An 18296-nucleotide genomic window follows, 5' to 3' on the forward strand; every position below is an offset into this window, starting at 1 on the left:
TGATGAGAGCTCATTGCCTTCTAGGCCACCTTTACCTACGTAAGATGGTCCACTGGCCAGCTTGCTCACGCGTGGTTCATGGACGGTATGTAGGAAATACTCGTTCTCTACCCCAGAAGGAGTGCAAGCCGATGTCAGCTTCCTAGCCTCGTCTCACCATCTGCACTGCTCTGTACTGGGTCACACACATTTCCCTGCGCCTCCATCTCCTCAGATACAGGTGCAGGAATTGGCTTAACATCTCTGCTTTGTGGGTTTGTTGGGAGGTGAATGACAGCATGGGATTCACCCCCTCCAAAAAAAGAAATCTTCATAAAATCCTCTCTTAAAACCTATTGAGTTTTATATCCTCTTTGTGGATTAGGGATTTATGGAACTGGTGGGATTAGAGTTGTGAAACTAATTGTAAAGTATTTGCTGTGAAAATCTACATCTTCCATCTGGAAACTCCCTCTGCGATTTCACATCTATTCGATCTCCGCGTCTAACCCTAACTTCCTAATTTACCAACCCTGTGACCTGTATGGGAGAGCTACTATTCATACTTATCTTGTGGGGTGTTTTAGGAGCTGCTGTGATATAACTGAGGGATGCAAAGACCTCAGCTACATTCTGGTATTATTTGCTCTGAATCCCTGACCCCTTGCTGAGGCTGCGACACACAGGAAGTGTTCAGTAAATGATCATGAATGACTTGTAAATTACTAACAGTATTTCAAGGCAGAATAAAAATCAGTGCTAAATGAGTCTGTAAGCTCTGTCTCGTGGCAACCAGATGAAGTGGTAGGCGTTTCCGACTCGGTGCTTCGGGAGAAGCTTCCGAAGGGAGGTGAGATTCAGGATTTCAGTAAATGGAGGCTGAAGCAGGACGTTCTGTTTCAGGAAGAGGCCAACAGGGCGAGAAAAGGGACTGCAGGATGAGCTCTCGTTGGATGGGGCAGGGATGGTGGTTTGGCCAAATCGTGTTTGATGAGGGGGCAGCTTCTCTGTCGGGGATCTTTCAGTAGCCGGTGATAGAAAATCAACGCTGACCGACTTACAGAGCAAAGGGGAAAGATCAACTCATGAAAGTGTAAAACTGGAGAGTAGGGTCCAGCGTCAGGACCGGCTGGATCCAGGGCTCCAGTGATGTCACCCAGATCTGTTTTTCAGCTCTGCTTCCTCCCATTGCTGATTCCGTTCTCGGCCAGGCGCCCCTTGGAGTGGCGGCAGGGCCATAACACTTCCCAAGGCTGCCAGGCTCCAGTGCCCTCCGTCCTCCCGTTCCCAGCAGAAGTCCCGAGATCCTAGTTCCCCTGGCCATGCCTGCAGGACTCTTGTTGATGGGGAATTATGGGCTTGGGCCGGTACCAGCCGGTAAAACCGACAGACGAGTGCCCCAAATACTTAATTTTTACTGCAAAAGACCAGGATCTGTTGCTAAACGATGTGACTCCCAATCCAGACTTTACAGCCCTGTAATTTTGGGCGAGGTGCATAGTCTCTCTGTGCCTCAGTTTGCTCCCCTGTAGAACAGATAGTAATGGTCCGTACCTCATAGGGCTTTTGGAACGATTATTCAGCTTTTACAACGTGCTTAAAAATGTGCCTGCAGTGACCTGGCCAAGCATGGAATCAGTGGCAGCTCTTGTTACTATGTTGACTTGACTCTGTCACCCCATCGCTTGATATTTTTCACAGTTATTCCAGATGTTTCCATCCCCCACTCGTCCATTATGGTGATGTGATTACTCCGCGTCTCCAGCACACCCCCTGGTGCAGCTCAGAGCAAAGCCACACCAGGCCTGGGACACAGCCTCCTCACCCTAGTGACGGCTGGGCTGAAAGAGGGTCCTTTTAATTCATGGCGCAGGGTCTGCCCTGGAAACCCTAGCCATCCCTGTGCTCAGCAGCATGGGGGAAACCCTACCACTTGGTCCCTTCCCTGAGGGACTTTGCAATCTAATCTAAAAGACCAGAACACTCTGTCAAATGCAGCCTGAACCCGGATCCATTCCCAGAGGGAGCTGCCAAACTGCCCAGCCAGGGTATTTATGGAGTGGCAGCCTTCCTCCACAACTTCTTCTCAGTTAGAATGTGAATGAACGTTTTGAAAAAGAGATGAAGACAGAATCAGGCCGACTCCCAATGTCTGACTCACCCGCTTTTTTCTCGCCCTCCTGGACCACACTTAAAACGAAAAAGGATAACCCTTCCCCGGTAGTACCAGCAGGGTAACCCGAGAACATCCATTTAGCGCGTCTGTCCCTGTGAAAAGGACCTTTCAGTGACACCGAGCTGAGTGTATCCCGCTCTATTTATAGGCACTGTTTGTTTAATTTGAGTCCAGTCTCTAAGAATAAATAATGAACTCATCCTGGGGACAAGCCAGAGCCGACAGCTCTGAGACGACCCGTAAATCCCTTCCCTTTTCCTACTGGTTCTGGAAGGGATTCTGTAGTTGAAGGTGAACCACTTTTGTTTGCTGGGCTGGGGTGGGCTTGAGACCCAGGAGTGTTTGGAGATTTGTTTTTATGGTGGTTTTTCACGATAGTTCGGGGGAGTTTTTTGGTGTTTGATTTTTAGGTCAGTGATTGAAAAACAGATGTTGGACCTCTTTGTTACCCCCAAAGGAGGGACAAAGACGAATGTCTTGAGCACTTGGTTGGTTAAGTTTCAGATACAAAGACCCACTAGGACTCACATACTCCTCAGGAAGGAAAATCCCTATCCGTCCAGTACCCTCTTGACCTGGGAGCAGAGACTGGGACCAAGCTGTCTTATAAGATACGGTGCCAGTCCTGGGTTAATTTCTTTTTTCCGAGAGCGAGATGAGGGCCAGGCGCCATCACTCACTTATACTTTAAGTATCTAACCCTGGAACATGGTGCAGAGTCCAAAGGAGCCCCGTCTCTAGCAAACTCGTTTATTCTGCACTCCAAACTTCCCCTGTGCTGACCCGCTGCTGGCTTAGCAACTCCTAGAACCGGACCCTCTGAGTCTGAAGGAAATGACCCAAGTGGAACCTTTGGGTTTGGTTCAGTATATTTGCATATTGTCGCTTCCCCCATCCTCCCTTTCTAGGAATTTGTCTTTAAGAAGGTAAACAGGCTTCTCTGGGAAGGGAAAGGACAGTTGTCCATTCATTTATTCATTCTCCCAGTATCTCTTGACCCTCTCCTCTGTGCCAGGTACTATTCTAGGCACAGGAGATGCCTCATGAAGAGGACAGGGTGGTCCTATAGTCTGATTGACACACAAAAAATCAGCCTCTCTGCTCAGGCTGACTGTGCTCTGGTTTCCCAGCAGACCCTGAGCTCCATTCATTGACCCGTTCTTCCATTGACTTACCCGTTCTTCTATTCATTTACCCAGTCTCCCATTCACTTACCCGTTCTTCCATTCAGAAAGTGTTTACAAGGCATGCTGTCCATGCTAGGTACATGTCTGGGTGACTAGATACGGTCGTGAACTCGAGAGATCCATGTTTACCCTTCAGAATTTTGGAGTTCAGTGGGGAACATGGCTGTCGATCATATCATCACCTAAATACAGACATTATTACAAACGTTGGGGAGTCCTGGAGAGTAAAGGTCAGGTTGTCTGGCATGTGAGAGCCCAAGAGAGGAATTGGCCTGGCTGGGTGAGCAGAGAATCAGCGATGACTAAGAACCCTTGAGTTGCCCCAGATGGCGTGGCGTCTACTGAACACAGAGACAAGATGTCTATCTGTAGGAGGTGTGTGTTCGAGTTTCCATTAGCTGTGCTGGGCCGTCCACACTCTCACCTGGTCGTCCTGAGTGCTGTCACAGGCTAGCAGGTCTCAGTAGCCTCAGTGAGAGTTTGTGTCCCCAGGGAGCAGGGGTTGCTTCAGAGTGAGTCAGCAGCACTCTGAGGTTTTAACATTGACATACGGGTCTGTCGTGGACTGGGCGACATATTCCTTTTCTTATGGGACATTCTCTTCACTCCGCTTCATTGGAAAAAGGAGCAAACCATACCATCCTTGCATGTTGTTTTCATGCTTTTACCTGTGAAAGGTGGTCTTACCATCCTATTCCCAGACCTGGATAGAAAAATGACCCCATGACCCCATGTCCCCCTCTGCAGTTTCATGTCCTCAAATGTGCACAACCATTGGCTTTGGAAAGGGAACTCCTCAAAAAAAGCAGTTGCACCCCCCCCACTCCCACCGATATGTTTGTGTATTAATTTGGGTGCAACTTTGAGCAAATCCCTTCAGCAGAGAGTTCAGATTCTTCATTTGAAAAATATTAGTATATTTTCTATCTTTTTATGCCAGTGTTGTGCTAGGCAACATGTTAAAATCAAGAAAAATATAAGAAACTGTCCTACCTTCTAAAAGTTTCCAAGGCCATTCAGGAAACAGTTTCATTCATTGATCCAGCAAATATTGACCGAGCACCTATTTTTCACCTGCTGCCCCTGCACCAAAGTGATGGGCTGAGGGATGGGCACAGAACCCTGTCAGAACCCATGAAACACAAGAAGACATTTCTTGGGACCGTCCAGCAAAAAGAAGTTTCCTCTCTTTCTTTGGAAGCCACTAGTATGAGGATGTGACATCTAGAACCACTGTAGCCATTTCTAACCACGAGGGAATTCCGGAACTGCTAGAGGTTGTGGGGAAACACAGCGTGGCTTGAAGGCAAGACCACAAAAGGCAGAACCAAGAAATGAGAGAACCAAGTCCTTGTGACAGCGGTAAGCCCCTGGATCAAGCCTCATCTGAAGCCCGACCTATCACTAGGCTTCTTAGTGGCCTCGGCCAATTAAACATTCTGTGTTGTATAAACCAGTGTAAGTAGGGATTTCTGCATCTTGCAACATAAAGAGCCCACATGACGCAAAGCTTAGAATCAGTACCGCCAGTAAGGACCTCCTCTATACCCCGGGCTTCTAGGAGGAAGGTCTCGCCTCCCGCTTCTCTATTTCAGGGTTTCCATGCCTCCCGTCACCATAGCACTGTGACTCTCTTGGAAAGGCAGAGGAACCAGAGGAGAAGGGGCCTGTTTCCAGGCTGTGTTGCCATGTTTAATGATTGGGGAGCTGGGGGGTGGGGGGTGACTGGTGAGAGAGAGAGGCGGCTCCAGGCTTGACATTTCAGGATGGAGATAACAGGGTAAAAATAAACTCCCAAGCGCCTGTAGTCGCACTCGTTTCTCTCGCTTCACAGTTCTTATCTCTCCTTCGCTTTGGGGACAGAAAGGTTCCTTTCAGGTCATGGCACGCCTTGCCGCTCTCTCCAGCCCATGGACGGGGAGGAGGAAGTATAGGTGGTTGGTTTACATCTGCCCAGGCCTGCTCAGCCACCCCTGGGAGGTCAAGTGACTCCCTCCATCCTGCCGCCCCACGTGTTCTTTTGCAAATAATCTTTCACATCTTTGTCCTCCTTTGATGCCCCAGTGGCAGGGTGAGATGAGCGAGGCTGGGGGTTGGGGTCTTCGTTTTTCAAATGGGAATAAACAGGGGACTCAGAAAGACAAAATGTCCAAAGTTTCTGCCTTTTTGTCGGTGACTTCTCCATCTGTGACCTGGGGTAGAAAGAGTTTGATGCCCCTCGTGCAGGTGCCAGGTTCAGCCACGCCAGCCGGGGGGAGGGGAGCTTTCACCTCACCTGTGACAGAAGCATCTCCGTGTGCTGCCCCACAGCCCCGCCCGTGTGCCCCGCCCAGTCACACCTTCTCAGAGTTTTGTGTGTGAGCAAACTACTAGTTCACTGTGGAGGCCCTGCTGGGACTACATGGTGTGGAGGCCCGAGCCTCCATCTGCCACTGAGGTTCCCAGAGGCTCCCTGGGCCTGGCGATAAAAGGAGCCGTACGTGCTAGGACTGTCACGAGGACTAAATAAGCCAGTGCGTGCAGCACTCAGCCTGCATCTCAGCTGACATTTGGAGCTTCCTGATATGACGATAGCTTTTCCTGTGCCGGTGTTTGTGTGTAGTGACAATACCACTCACCCATGTCCTTTGAGTTCTTTCTCGGCAGCCAGGGATTTCCACTGAGCCGTTTCATCAGTTAAGACTCTTATGGTTACAAGTAACCAAAACGATGGTCATAACTCGATAACATGAAATGGGAGTTTGTTGGAGCAGCAAGGAGCTCTAAAGGCGGCCAAGTAAAGGCTAGCTTCAGGCACAGCTGGATCCAGGGGTGGAAGTGATACCATCGGGATTGGATTTCTCTCTCTCCCACTTTCTCAGCCCCTTTCCCTCTCTGTTGGATCCCTCCTCGTGGTGGCAGAAATGGCTGTAGGAGCTCCCGCGTCTCATCTACTTATGATCAAGCCCAGTGGGAAAGCACCCGCCCCAGCATACCCAGCGGAGGTCTCCATGCGTCTCAGTGTCCATCCCTGAACCCATCCATCCTTGTGGCTAGAGGAGTGGGATGCCGGAAGCGTCAGGCCTGGATGGTGTGACGTCCCTAGAGCTGGGGATGGGTCCTCTCCACTCTAGCCCCAGGTCTGAGCAGTGGTTGTTCAGAGGGAAATCAGGCATGGCTGCCAAAAGAGAAGGTGTCTTTGGCAGCTGCCCACCCTCTGTGGCCGGGTATCCCACCGTGGATATTGACGAGTTGGCTTCTGTAATCGCAGGGAGCAGAACCGGCGGCAATTGGGCTGCAGAGCCCGGCTGAGTGGCTCCAACAAAAATAAAAACTCTCATCCGAGGCTGCCTCAGTGCCAGCTGCGGACCAGCTAGGCCCACTGACCTCGAATGGGACCCTTCTCTGAACTTGACCTGTGGCCTGTGGGGTAGAAAGCCGGCATCCCAGACTGGAGGCTGACAAACTGGGGACTTTTCCAAGCCTCTGTCATTAGGCACCAGGTCCCTGCTCCACGTTGTTTACTGTTTGCTAATTATTTGTCTTTCCTCGAAAAAGGAATGAGCCGTAAAGGAAAAGCCCCTCTCATGGGACACAGAAAATAACCACAGTGCGTGATAGCCCTGTTATTACTTTGCAGCCGTTGCTCCTATGTGCTCGCAGCCCCGGGACTGCACTGTCGCTGTTGTTGACGGGAAGGTTAGCATGTGGCAGGGCCTCGAAAGGACAGAGCCAGCACCAGCCTGCGACTTGATGAGATTAGGACAAAACAAATTAGAAACGGGACAACTTCCCACCGGTGGTTCTGCAGTGTTTAATGCTAGTGAGGTGCTCTTCATGTGTGTTGCCCACACATCTAAGAGTGTGTGTGTGTGTGTGTGTGTGTGTGTGTGTGTGTGTGTGTGTGTCTCACGCTCTGCCTGCAAGAATGGTTAATACCGGTCATCCCGCAACCACGAAGGCACTCTGCAAGCTTCCGTCCTTCCCCTCCTCCCCGAGCCTGCAGCAAAGCCGGAAAAGAAATGGATAAGAGAGCAAGAAAGAGGTTTCAAAAAAATAATTCTGGTAATTATGTATGCATTTCCAGTGGGAGAGTCTGGGAATTATTCCTAAAAGGCTGGAAAGAATTTCTTCTTTTGATCTCGATTCAGAGCCAGAGAAAATCAAATTAAGGAAGAAAAGCAGCAGAGGGTTCTGAGTGCACGAGGGAAGGAGCGGGACTGGGGCCGCTGGTAGGGTCGTGGGGGAAAGAGAACGAAAGGGGAAGAAGTCCCAGACACCTTCTTGCCCAGATGTTGGTGGCCTAGGAGGTGGGGCAGCTGAAGGAACTGGAGCCAGAGACAGCTGAGAGGAGGGCGAGGTTGTGTCCCCACATCTTTCCTTTGAGGCTTCGTTCCCTTCCCTTGACGGGTGGGAGAATGTCCCCCTTTGCGCGATTGAGGACCACGGCTCCTGCAGCTTTTCCCACAGCCCTGCGGCATGTCCCAGATGCTCAGAGCCACCGCAGGACCAGCCAGTGTGGGCGTGTGAAGAGTTCTTTAAAAAGCCTCCCTTAGAGGCACTGGGAGAAATAGTCCTGTCACTTCTCTAAATCTTCTCCCAGGGTTGCTAAGCAGCACGCCTCTGCCCCTCTCCACTTCCCTCTGCTCCGTTTGTCTCTCTCCACCCTCCACCCCCACACATGCTCACTTGCTCACAGGGCTCTTCCCTGTCTGTTGTGGTTTGGAAATCAGAGAACAGTCCCTGTGTGTCATCCAGCTCTGAGGGCCACAGCAGTGCAAGGGCTGGTGGCCTGTGGAGGCCCCTCCCGTGCTGATCAGGTCCTTGGGTCAGCAGGAAAGACCACAGCAGGGCTGCTGTGACCACCCCCCTAGCAAGGCTGAGGGCCCCCTCTCTACTTCCGTCCACAAATAATACTGAACCCCTTCCATGTGTCAGGTGGCCAAGTGGTCCCCATCTGCCCAGGACTTTCCTGGTTTTAGCACTGAAAGCTCTGCATCCTGAGGCCCCTCCGTCCTGGGCAAACTGGGGCGGTTGGTCACCCTGGTGCAGCTCTCCGCTACCCCCACCCCTGTGCATACCCTTCCTCAAAATCATACCCCCCATGCTCCCCACCAGAGGGAACCACTGATATAAAATTGTGGGTTACCTCTTGTGCGTCTTTCTTTACACGTAAGCTTCTCAGGGAGCTTTGTTGGGGACGCCATGGGAAGCACTCAGAGTGTGCAGCTTGGTCACAGTGGCACCCCTGACCCCCTGAAAGCATCCTTTTGCCCCACACCATAGTGAGCGCTGTAGATTTTCCTGGCTGTGTCACTGGAGCGTCCGAGGAGGGAGTTGGCAGCAACTTCTCCAAACATTTCTTGCACGGTTCTCTTCTCCCAAAGACCTTCTGCCTCCGGCCCTAGGCCCTCTCTTTCTCCTGCTTTCTGACTGCTCCCCGAGAAGTTCTGTCCCTGGTCCCCCAGCTGCCACGTCATCCCTTCCCCCTGATGTCTGCCCTGTCTACTTTCTGTGCTGTGCGGTTTATTGCTATTCTCTCTCTCTCTCTCTCTCTCTCTCTCTCTCTCTCTCTCTTGCCTTCAAATGTGCAGGAAGTTTCACCCACTACTTCCCATACTCACATCGTCACCAGCCAGCAGGGAAGTCTCATCTATCCAATTTCCTGGACCCAGCCTGACGTGTGTGTGTGCACGTACACACACGTGTGCTTACAGCACTCTCGTGTCATTAAGGGATGGACTCGACGTACAAAGAAAGACGCACAGGAGGTAATCCACGATTGTAAATCAGTGGTTCCCTCTGGTGGGGAGTGTGGGGGGTATGATTTTGAGGAAGGGTATGCACAGGGCTGGGGGAAGCAGAGAGCTGCTCCAGGGTGACCAACCACCCCAGTTTGCCCGGGACCGAGGGGCCTCAGTATGCAGGGCTTTCTGTGCTAAAACCAGGGGAGTCCTGGTCAGATGGGGCCCGTGCTGTGTCTGTGATGGGTGGAGGGACTTGGCTTTGTTATCTCTGTACCTTTCTGTAGACTTAGAACATTTCATTGTAAAGAAAGAAAAGGGAAAAAAGAGAGAGAGAGGGAGAAATCATCTCTCCAAGAGATATGTGCTCTGAGAGCACCCAAGGGAGAGTTGCTGATTGTTTGGGGGACAAAAGAAAAGGTTTAGAGGAGGTGGGATGGGAGGTGAAGCTTGAAATGTAAGCGAGAATTCCTCCCATGCTCACTGTTTAGTTGTGGAATTCCTTTCCGGCCTCTCTGAATACCTGCTAAGCTGTAGGCTCCAGGAGAGCGAGGGCTGGACATGACAACTAATTTTAGGTGTCAGCTCCACTGGGTCCCTGGTGCTCAGCTATCTGGTGAAACATGAAATGTGGTGTGTCTTGAGGATGTTTCTGGATGAGCTCAGCATTTGAATGTGTGGCCTGAGTAAGACAGATGGCCCTCCCCAGCATGGGTGGGCCTCACGCTACCATTGAAGACCTAAATGGAACAAAAGGCTGAATCAGAGAGACTTCTTCTCTCTGCCTGATTATCGTGGCGCTGGGACATCGGTCTTCTCCCGCCTTTGAACTCAGACTTGAACTTACATCATCAGCTCTCCTGGGTCTCCAGCTTGCTGACTGTAGATGTTGGACCTTCAGCCTCCATAATCTCATGAACCAACTCCTTATAAGTCTCTGTCCTGTTGGTTCTGTTTCTCGGGAGAACCCAGACTTATACACTGGGTCTTCTTATCCTGCGATCCCTGGGACCGGCCCACCGCCCCCGCCACCACCATTCATGGTAGGTGCTCAGTGTATATCCGCTGAATACAGACACAGAAATGCAGATAGTGGGAACCGCTAGGGGTGGGGACTTACGCCGATCCCTGGCTTGTTTGGAGAGCAGAGGGACTGGTGTGCTCAGTGTGCTGGGAGGGAGAGGATGGAGGAGTGGGCAGGAAAACAGACAGAGGCAGGTCGTCTGGTGCGTCCAGTCCATACTACAAGCCTTTGCCTGGAGATTGGAGGGGACACTCAAACCATGCAGGCAGGTCAGGTACTGAGGGAAGGAGGCCAGCTGTGAGAAAGCAGGGCTGGGTGGACCCTGTTCCCTAAGGAACGCCTGCCTAGGGAGGCGTTATGCTCCGCTCCAGCCAACTGCAGTTATGCAGGAATAGTGCTCAGTGTCTCATGCTTTTCATGCAAAACTTCCAAATTTTTAAAAAATACGGTACAAGCCAAGAAAAAAACCATCCGTGGGCCTCCTGTCCATGGAGGGGAGCCAAGCAGGGTTTTTTGGCAGGCCTGTCACACGGTCCCGTTTGAATTTTCGAGGGATGGCTTTGGCAGCAGAGTAGAGGATGGACGGGGGAGGGTGGTGGCTGTGGGCAGCAAGCTGTGACTCCTGGTGGTCAGAGAAGCCAGAGGGCTTGGTGGCAGCCCTGGGCTCTGATTTCTGGAGGAACCTCATTTGTGTGGGTGGGAGAGTGGCCCAGCTGGATGCCAGAGAAACGATTGGGAGTGGGGAGAAGGCACTGTGATTTTTCCCTTAATTCCCAAAGCCACTATTCCCGTTGTGTCCTCACCCACACTGGGCCGGGAAGACCACAGGTCAGTAGGGTCAGTCACTGGGCAGATGGGGCCACACGTGATCCCAAAGGACCATGGGAGAAGCTAAAAGTGATGCATCCCTTGCAGGCTAAGCTGTGACCTCGGGGAATGACAGTAGGGGAACTGCAGGTCAGTCCGAAGTGGAATGCGCAGGGCGGGTGGTCTGACCAGCCTGGGCACCATTCGGGGCACTGCGACCAGGCTCTCTGAACTGGCCAGGGCACAGCCCCCTGAGCCCCGCAGGGCCCTGTCTCCCTGAGCGCCTTCTCTGTTAGCCACCCAGCCGGGATGGCACAGAGACTGCAGCCTTCCCAAAACAAATCAGCCGGTCCCAGAGGGAGCGAAGGAATGGCCAGCTCCAGCCAGAGCTCTGTGTAGGAAGTGACATTCGGAGGAGGAAGCTTGGAGCCCAGAGCTCCAAGTATGCACTTCCCAGGTTCTGACTGGAATGACCTCCATGGGAGCCATTCCCCAGCAGCCTCTACGTGACGCCAGGCTTACCATACTCTCTGGTGAGCTACCAGCACAAGCTCAGGTCCCATCTGTCTTCCAGGCTCTCAGGCCCAGTTCTTCCCCAGGTGCAAGGCTGCCATTGGCAGGAGTGCTGAGATGCACTTGGATTTTACCTGCCAAGGGCCTGGGCCAAGGCATCCACCCGTCCAGTCTCCAAAAAGGGCCAAGAGAGCCCACCCCTCTGTGTGGGGGAAGATGACAGACATACACCCACCATTGTCCTCAGGGCGGCCCCTGGGGGCTGGCCCTGTCCTATGAACCTCCAGAAAATGATGAACAACAGCTGGGAAAACAAAAATGACATGTAGAGAATGACAGAGCCAACTTACTTAGATATTTGTTTTTAGGACCAGTGAAGGGAGCTCTTTTCAAAGTAGGGAGAAAGACAGGAAGGAGGGTTGGGCTCCTCAAATCAGTGCTACTCAGCGAGGTTTGACTGATGGCCAGTCACACGTCCTACGGAAGAGGGAGGGAGCTAGCATAAGCTCGGCCCCCCAGCAAGACTGGGCAGGAAGGTGAGTGGTGCTCAGAGAGGGGCCCCAGGCGAGGAAGCCAGCACCCTGTGAGGGCTTCTGCATTCAGTCTGCACCAGTTTTCAGGAGCAGATGGTACTATTCCCATTTGGCAGGTGGGAAAGTAAAGGTTGGAGAGGTGGAGTGATTTGCTCCAGGCCCTGAGGCTACTAAGCGTGGAGTGGGCATTCAAACCAGGGGCTGACGGGGCACGAGGCTCAAGCTCGTTGCAGAATTGCAGCCAGGGGAAATGAAGCTCCAGAGATGGTACCCTGCTTGATTCAATCTAGGAAGCATCCACTAAGGGTGGGGAACCTGCGGGGGGCCTGGCTCTCTTCGATCCAGCCCTGCGCTCACCCCGTCCAAGATCCCTGAGGCCAGACTCCCACCTCACTGCATCAAACACACATGTCCAACTTCCAAAACCTTTCAGAAAGCACTTCAAGTAAACAAAGAAGGTATATGGAATAATATCAGGAACTCCCATGTTCCATCACCAAGCTTAAGAAATAAAAACTACAAATATAGTTTAAGTACCCTGTATGTCCCTCATCCACTAGCTGTCCCCTCGCTGGCTTATAACTCCCTTCCTTATTTGTGTGTTTCTCATTCACATTTGAACCTTAATATTTTCACTGAATTTGTTTGTGTTCCGAAACAAGAATATTGTTTCCATGTGTCAGTACTTTTATATAAATGGTATCAGATCGTATGTATCCATAAGCAACTTCCTTTTTGTAAACGGTTTTATTGACACCATACAGTTTACCCACTGAAGATGTATAATTCAATGGCTTTTAGTAGATGAGGTCTGACAATTAAGTTCACGAACTTGTTGCAATGATGTTGCTAACCTTTTTTGATATCAGAGAGATTATTCATTAGGAAGTTATACCAACTGTACAAGTAGTTAACCAAGTTAACTATCTGGAAATGCTGAAAACGCTGCGTCAAAAACTTAGATGACCTGAACTTTTTGCCAACAATTCCTGGCTCTTGCATCACGACAATGCACCAGCTCACACGGCACTGTCTGTGAGTGATTTTTAGCCAGTAAACAAATAACTGTATTGGAACACCCTCCCTACTCACCCAATCTGGCCCCCAATGACTTCTTTCTTTACCTGAAGATAAAGGAAATACTAAAACGAAGCCATTTTGATGACCTTCAGGACATCAAGGGTAATACGACGACAGCTCTGATGGCCGTTCCAGAAAAAGAGTTCCAAGGTGGACGAGGCGATGGTGTCGGTGCATAGCTTCCCAAGGGGAGCTCTTCAAAGGTGACTGTAGTGATACTCAGCTATGAGGTACGTAGCTTTTTTTAGGATGGGTTTGCGACCTTAATTGCAGACCTCATTCAGAGTTGTGAGTCCATCACCACAATCAAGGTTAGGTTTTATTTTTATTACTCCAAAAACAATACTGCCACACCCTTTGGCCATCACCCCCAATCTCTCCATCCCTCTCCCTCCCCAGACCTTGGCAACCACTAATCTTTCTGATTCTGCAGATTAGTCTATTCTGGATCTTCCGTATGTGAAATTCCATAAATGGATTCACTGGCCTTTCGTGTCTGACTTCTTTCATTCAGCTTCGTGTTTCCTCCATGTTGTAGCCTGGATCAGTGATTTATTACTGACAACTAATATTCCATTGTATGGATATGCCACAATTCATTGATTCATTCATCACTTGATAGACATTTGCGTGTGGACATGTTTTCTCTGCTATATATCTAGAAGTGGAATTGCTGAGTCATATGATAACTCTATGCCTAACTTTTTGAGAAACTACCAAACTATTTTCAAAAGCAGCTGCACGACTGTACATTCCCACCAGCAAGATACGAGGGTTCCAATTTCCCTATATTCTTGTCAACACTTGTTATTGTCAGTCTTTTTTTTTTTTTATTGTAGCCATGTGAAGTGTGAAGTGTGTCTCATTGTGGTTTTGATGAGCTGTTCCCTGGTAGCTAATGAATCGGACATCTTTTCATGTGTTTATTGGCCATTCATGTATCTTCTTTGGAGAAATGTCTATTCATATCCTTTGCCTATTTTTTAATTGGGTTCTTTGTCCTTTAATTATTGAATTATAATTGTTATTTATATAGTCTAGATAAAAATCCCTTATCAGATACATGATTTGAAAATTTTTTTTCTCGCATTCTGTGGATTATCTTCACTTTGTTGATGCTGTCTTTGAAGCACAAAAGCTTTTCATTTTGACAAAGTCCAATTTCTCTATTTTTTCTTTTGTTGCTTGTGCTTTGGGTGTTACATCTGAGAATCCATCACCTATTCCAAGATCATGAAAACCTGCCTCTATGTTTCCTTCTAAGAGTTTTATAGTTTTAGCTCTTATATTTAGGTATTTGATCCATTCGGATTAATTTTTTTATGGTGTGAATCAAGGGTCCAACTTCATTCTTTTCCATGTGGCTATCCAGTTCTCCCACCACCATTTCTTGGCTCTCTTGTTGAAAATCAATCGAGCATAGATGTGAGAGTTTATTTCTAGACTCTCAGCTCTAGTCTATTGGTCTATATGTCTATTCTTACACCAATTCCATACTGTCTTGATTACTGCAGCTTTGTAGTAAGATTTGAAATCAGGAAGTATGAGTCCTCCATCTTTGTTCTTCTTTTTCTTTTCTTTTTTTTTTTTTTAAAAGTTTATTGGGGTGACATTTGTTAGTAAAATTACATAGATTTCAGGTGTACAATTCTGTATTACATCATCTGTAAATCCCATTGTGTGTTCACCACCCAGAGTCAGTTCTCCTTCCATCACCATATATTTGTGTTCTTCTTTTTCAAGATTATTTTTACCTTTATGAATTTTAGGATCGGCATATCAATTTCTGCAAAGGAGTTATTTGGTATTTTGATAGGGATTGCATTGAATCTACAGATCAATGTGAGAAGTATTTAAATCTTACCATCTATGAACTTGGGATATGTTTCCATTTGCTTAGATCTTCTTTAATTCAACAGTATTTTCAGTTCAAAATCTTGGGCCTCTCTGGTTAAATTTATTCCTAAGTAATTTATTCTTTTTGATGCTATTATAAATGAATTTTTTAAACTTTATTCTCTATTTATTCACTGTCAATCTATAGAAGAAATTCAATTGCATTTTGTAAATGGACCGTGTATCCTGCAACCTTGCTGAACTAATTTAGTAATTCTAGTAGTTTCTTTTGGTGGTTTCCTTAGGATTTTCTATACAGAAGATTATGTCATCTGCAAATAAAGATAGTTTTACTTCTCCCTTTTCAATCTGGATGTCCTGGCTAGAATTTCTAGGACAATGTTCTGTAGAAGTGGCAAGAGTGGGTATCCTTCTCTTGTTCCTGATTTTAGGGAGAAAGCATTCAGCCTTTTACCATTAACTATGATGTTAGCTCTGCCCTTTATCTGGCTGAGGAAATTCCCTCCTGTTCCTAATATGTTGAGTGTTTTTATTGTGAAGCATGTGATTTGTGTTCCTTTCTCAACATTGTGAGATTTATCTGCACGTCACTATACTTCGTAATGTCTACTTTTACTGAAGATTTTGTAAGGGAGATAGAGGAGGTTCCGTCATGTATCACCCATCTCCTTTATTTACATCTTCCTTATCTCTCTCACACCACTCCCTGAATGCCCTGCCACAACTCTTCCCCCCCAGCAAACTCGCTCATCCACTTGCTCACCGGAGGGCTTTCAGCAAAAACAAAAACTCTCCTACTCCTCCATCTTGGGACAGTTACAGGAGTATGGGAGTCCCAGGGAAGAATGTCTGCACTCTGGTAGTGGGAGGAGAGTAGATCAGCAAAAGGTTTCCTGAAGGAGGGTGCATTTGAGCCTAGATTAGAAGAATGGGTAGTGCCATTAAATGAAACTGAATGAAGCCCCTAATAAGATCCAAATAGTTGAGGCTCGATTGTTACTACAAGGATCTTCTACTCGTGATCATTGCATCACTTGTACCTAGAGATTCAGTATCTTTTTTTGTGTCGAGAGTTGCCCTGTCCAATATGGTAGCCATTAGCCACATGTGGCTGTTTAAATGTAAATTAATTAAAATTAAATAGCATTAAACATTTCATTCCTCATTCGCGCTAGATCATTCCAAGTGATCAGTAGTCACATGTAGGTTGTGGTTACCAGAATGGACAGCGCAGTTATGGAAGATTTCCGTCATCGTTTCAGAAAGGTCTGTTGGACCTTTCCTCTAATTTTGGAGGGAGGGCTAGATAGAATTAAAGAAGACTGCTGAGGTGTTTGAGCCAGACCCCTGAGCTCTGGGCATAAGGTACAGGCAGCTGGGCTCGGCCACCCCTAACTCTAGGAAAACCATTTCTCCTCTCTGGTTTTTCTCACTGGGCAATGTAACCCTGGGAGCCCATCCAGAGATGTATAGGTTCTGTGGTAGTTTAGCCAGAAAGGAGTATATTAAGCTGTTTCTTCCAGATGTAGAGAAAAGAGGGTTGGACTTGGAGAGAGAGCGGCTGGTGCTACCCAGCTGGACCATCATGGCAAGTCATTTCACCTTTCTGAACCCCATTTCCGCATCTGTGAAAGGGGGACTGTTGGGAGCATGAACTGAGAGGATCTACAGGAAAGCACTTAGCGAAACCACCAGGGATAACAGGGCACCGCGAGGCCAGACAAAGTGGGAGAGTTTCAGGAAACAAACCAAATGGGTTTATTTGCGCAGATTCCTTGGCAGGATAGCCTTTAATATGCTAATAGGCGTATTGAGTGCATCGCTAAGCGTTTCCCAAACTGATGTAGCCACAGAATTCCATTTCGTTCTTTAATTATCCCGAGGAAAGCTTGCAGGCATTAGTTATGGTTCCATGGAACACCCTTGGGAATGGCCGTTCACAGGGATGGAGCACTTCCTGGACCCGCAACTCGTCTTGTGGCTGTCACCCAGAGTTGCCCTTGGAAAAATGTATAACCTAAGCAAGAATTTGAAAGGTCAGTGTTGGGTGACATTATGGAGGTTGCTTCAGAGTTGAGGCAGCCATATAAGAGGAAACCAGAGAAGAGAGGGAAGAAGGTAGGTCTGGGGAAGGTGCACGGTGGCGGAGAGAAGCTGTCATTACTGAATGCACGTGCCATCCGCATACCAGGGATTGACCTTGACGTTTTCATATGCATCAGCTCCTGTCCTCAGAGCAACTCTGAGAGGTGGGTTTCATATGCGTCAGCAGGTGGTGCCGTGCCCATTCCACAGATGAGGAAACTGAGGGTCAGGGAGGTTAAGCTGCTTACACACTCACTGTTCAACATGTAGGAAGTGGCAGAGCTGGCATTTGAATCCAGGGCTACCAAAGCCCATACCCTAAACCCTTCTGCTTCAGTGAGTCCACAATGTGATGACGCTTAGACTTCAATCCTGCAGGAGATGGGGAAGCAAACTGCCTATCATTTGTGAACCTAATTTTGTCATTATGTGGCTTTTTCCTTATATCTGAGTGAGCTCTGTAGAATGAAAAGAGCTTAATCCATTATCCTCCCTTGCTCTCCATCGTCCTGACAAAGATGTTTCAAAAGGTCCCAAATGCAGAGCTAAAATCAGCCTTTTACCCTGGCTACCTGCCACCCCTCACTCCCCTGGGAATCCTGCACGTAGGAGGCCAGTGTTGAGCCTAAGATTTCGGGAACTGGTTTTGAGAACCGCTCACTCCCACTCAGAGCCCTCTAAGTGAGGCCCAGAAGTGCTGGATGGTAGGGTGGGAGCCTGGGCTCTCAGGCACGGATGAGGGGGCGTGGCACAGAGCATGGAATTCTGAGTGTCCTGCGGCTCTTGGTGGATTGCGCAATCTCCACTGTGGGGACCGGATATTGATCAATTGCGACCAAAAGCAGTTGTACGGATTTCTGTTTTAAAAGACCTAACGTCTTAGGGCCATTGAACCTGTGCTCTTGTGGTGATCAAGCCACAATGGCAAACAGACACCCTCATGTCATGTCACCAGCAGTTCAGCATTTAAAAACAGGATGGCAGGTTGAGGCCTTACAAAGAGAGAAGAGGGAAAAAACATTGTAAATATTGTGTGCTTGTGACCGTTTTGGCTGAACTTGAAAACAGGCATCTTTATTTGTAGTATAATTAGATTAAGTCAGCTGCGTTCCCAAATAGCATCTCCTGCTCCAGCAACAACCCCCCTTTGTTGCACATGTGTTGTGATCTTGCCTTTAAATACAACCACATGTATGACATATCTTGTTTTCCCTTGGCCATTGGACTGGAAAACTATTAAGACAACATCTGCTTTGCTCTCCAACTGAATCAGGGGCAAAGAGCAGGTCTCTCTAGTGTCCTTCAGATTATGCCTGGGATATAGGGTTACAG

Source organism: Rhinolophus ferrumequinum (assembly GCF_004115265.2).
Source record: "Rhinolophus ferrumequinum isolate MPI-CBG mRhiFer1 chromosome 15 unlocalized genomic scaffold, mRhiFer1_v1.p scaffold_54_arrow_ctg1_1, whole genome shotgun sequence".
Classification (NCBI taxonomy): Eukaryota; Metazoa; Chordata; class Mammalia; order Chiroptera; family Rhinolophidae; genus Rhinolophus; species Rhinolophus ferrumequinum.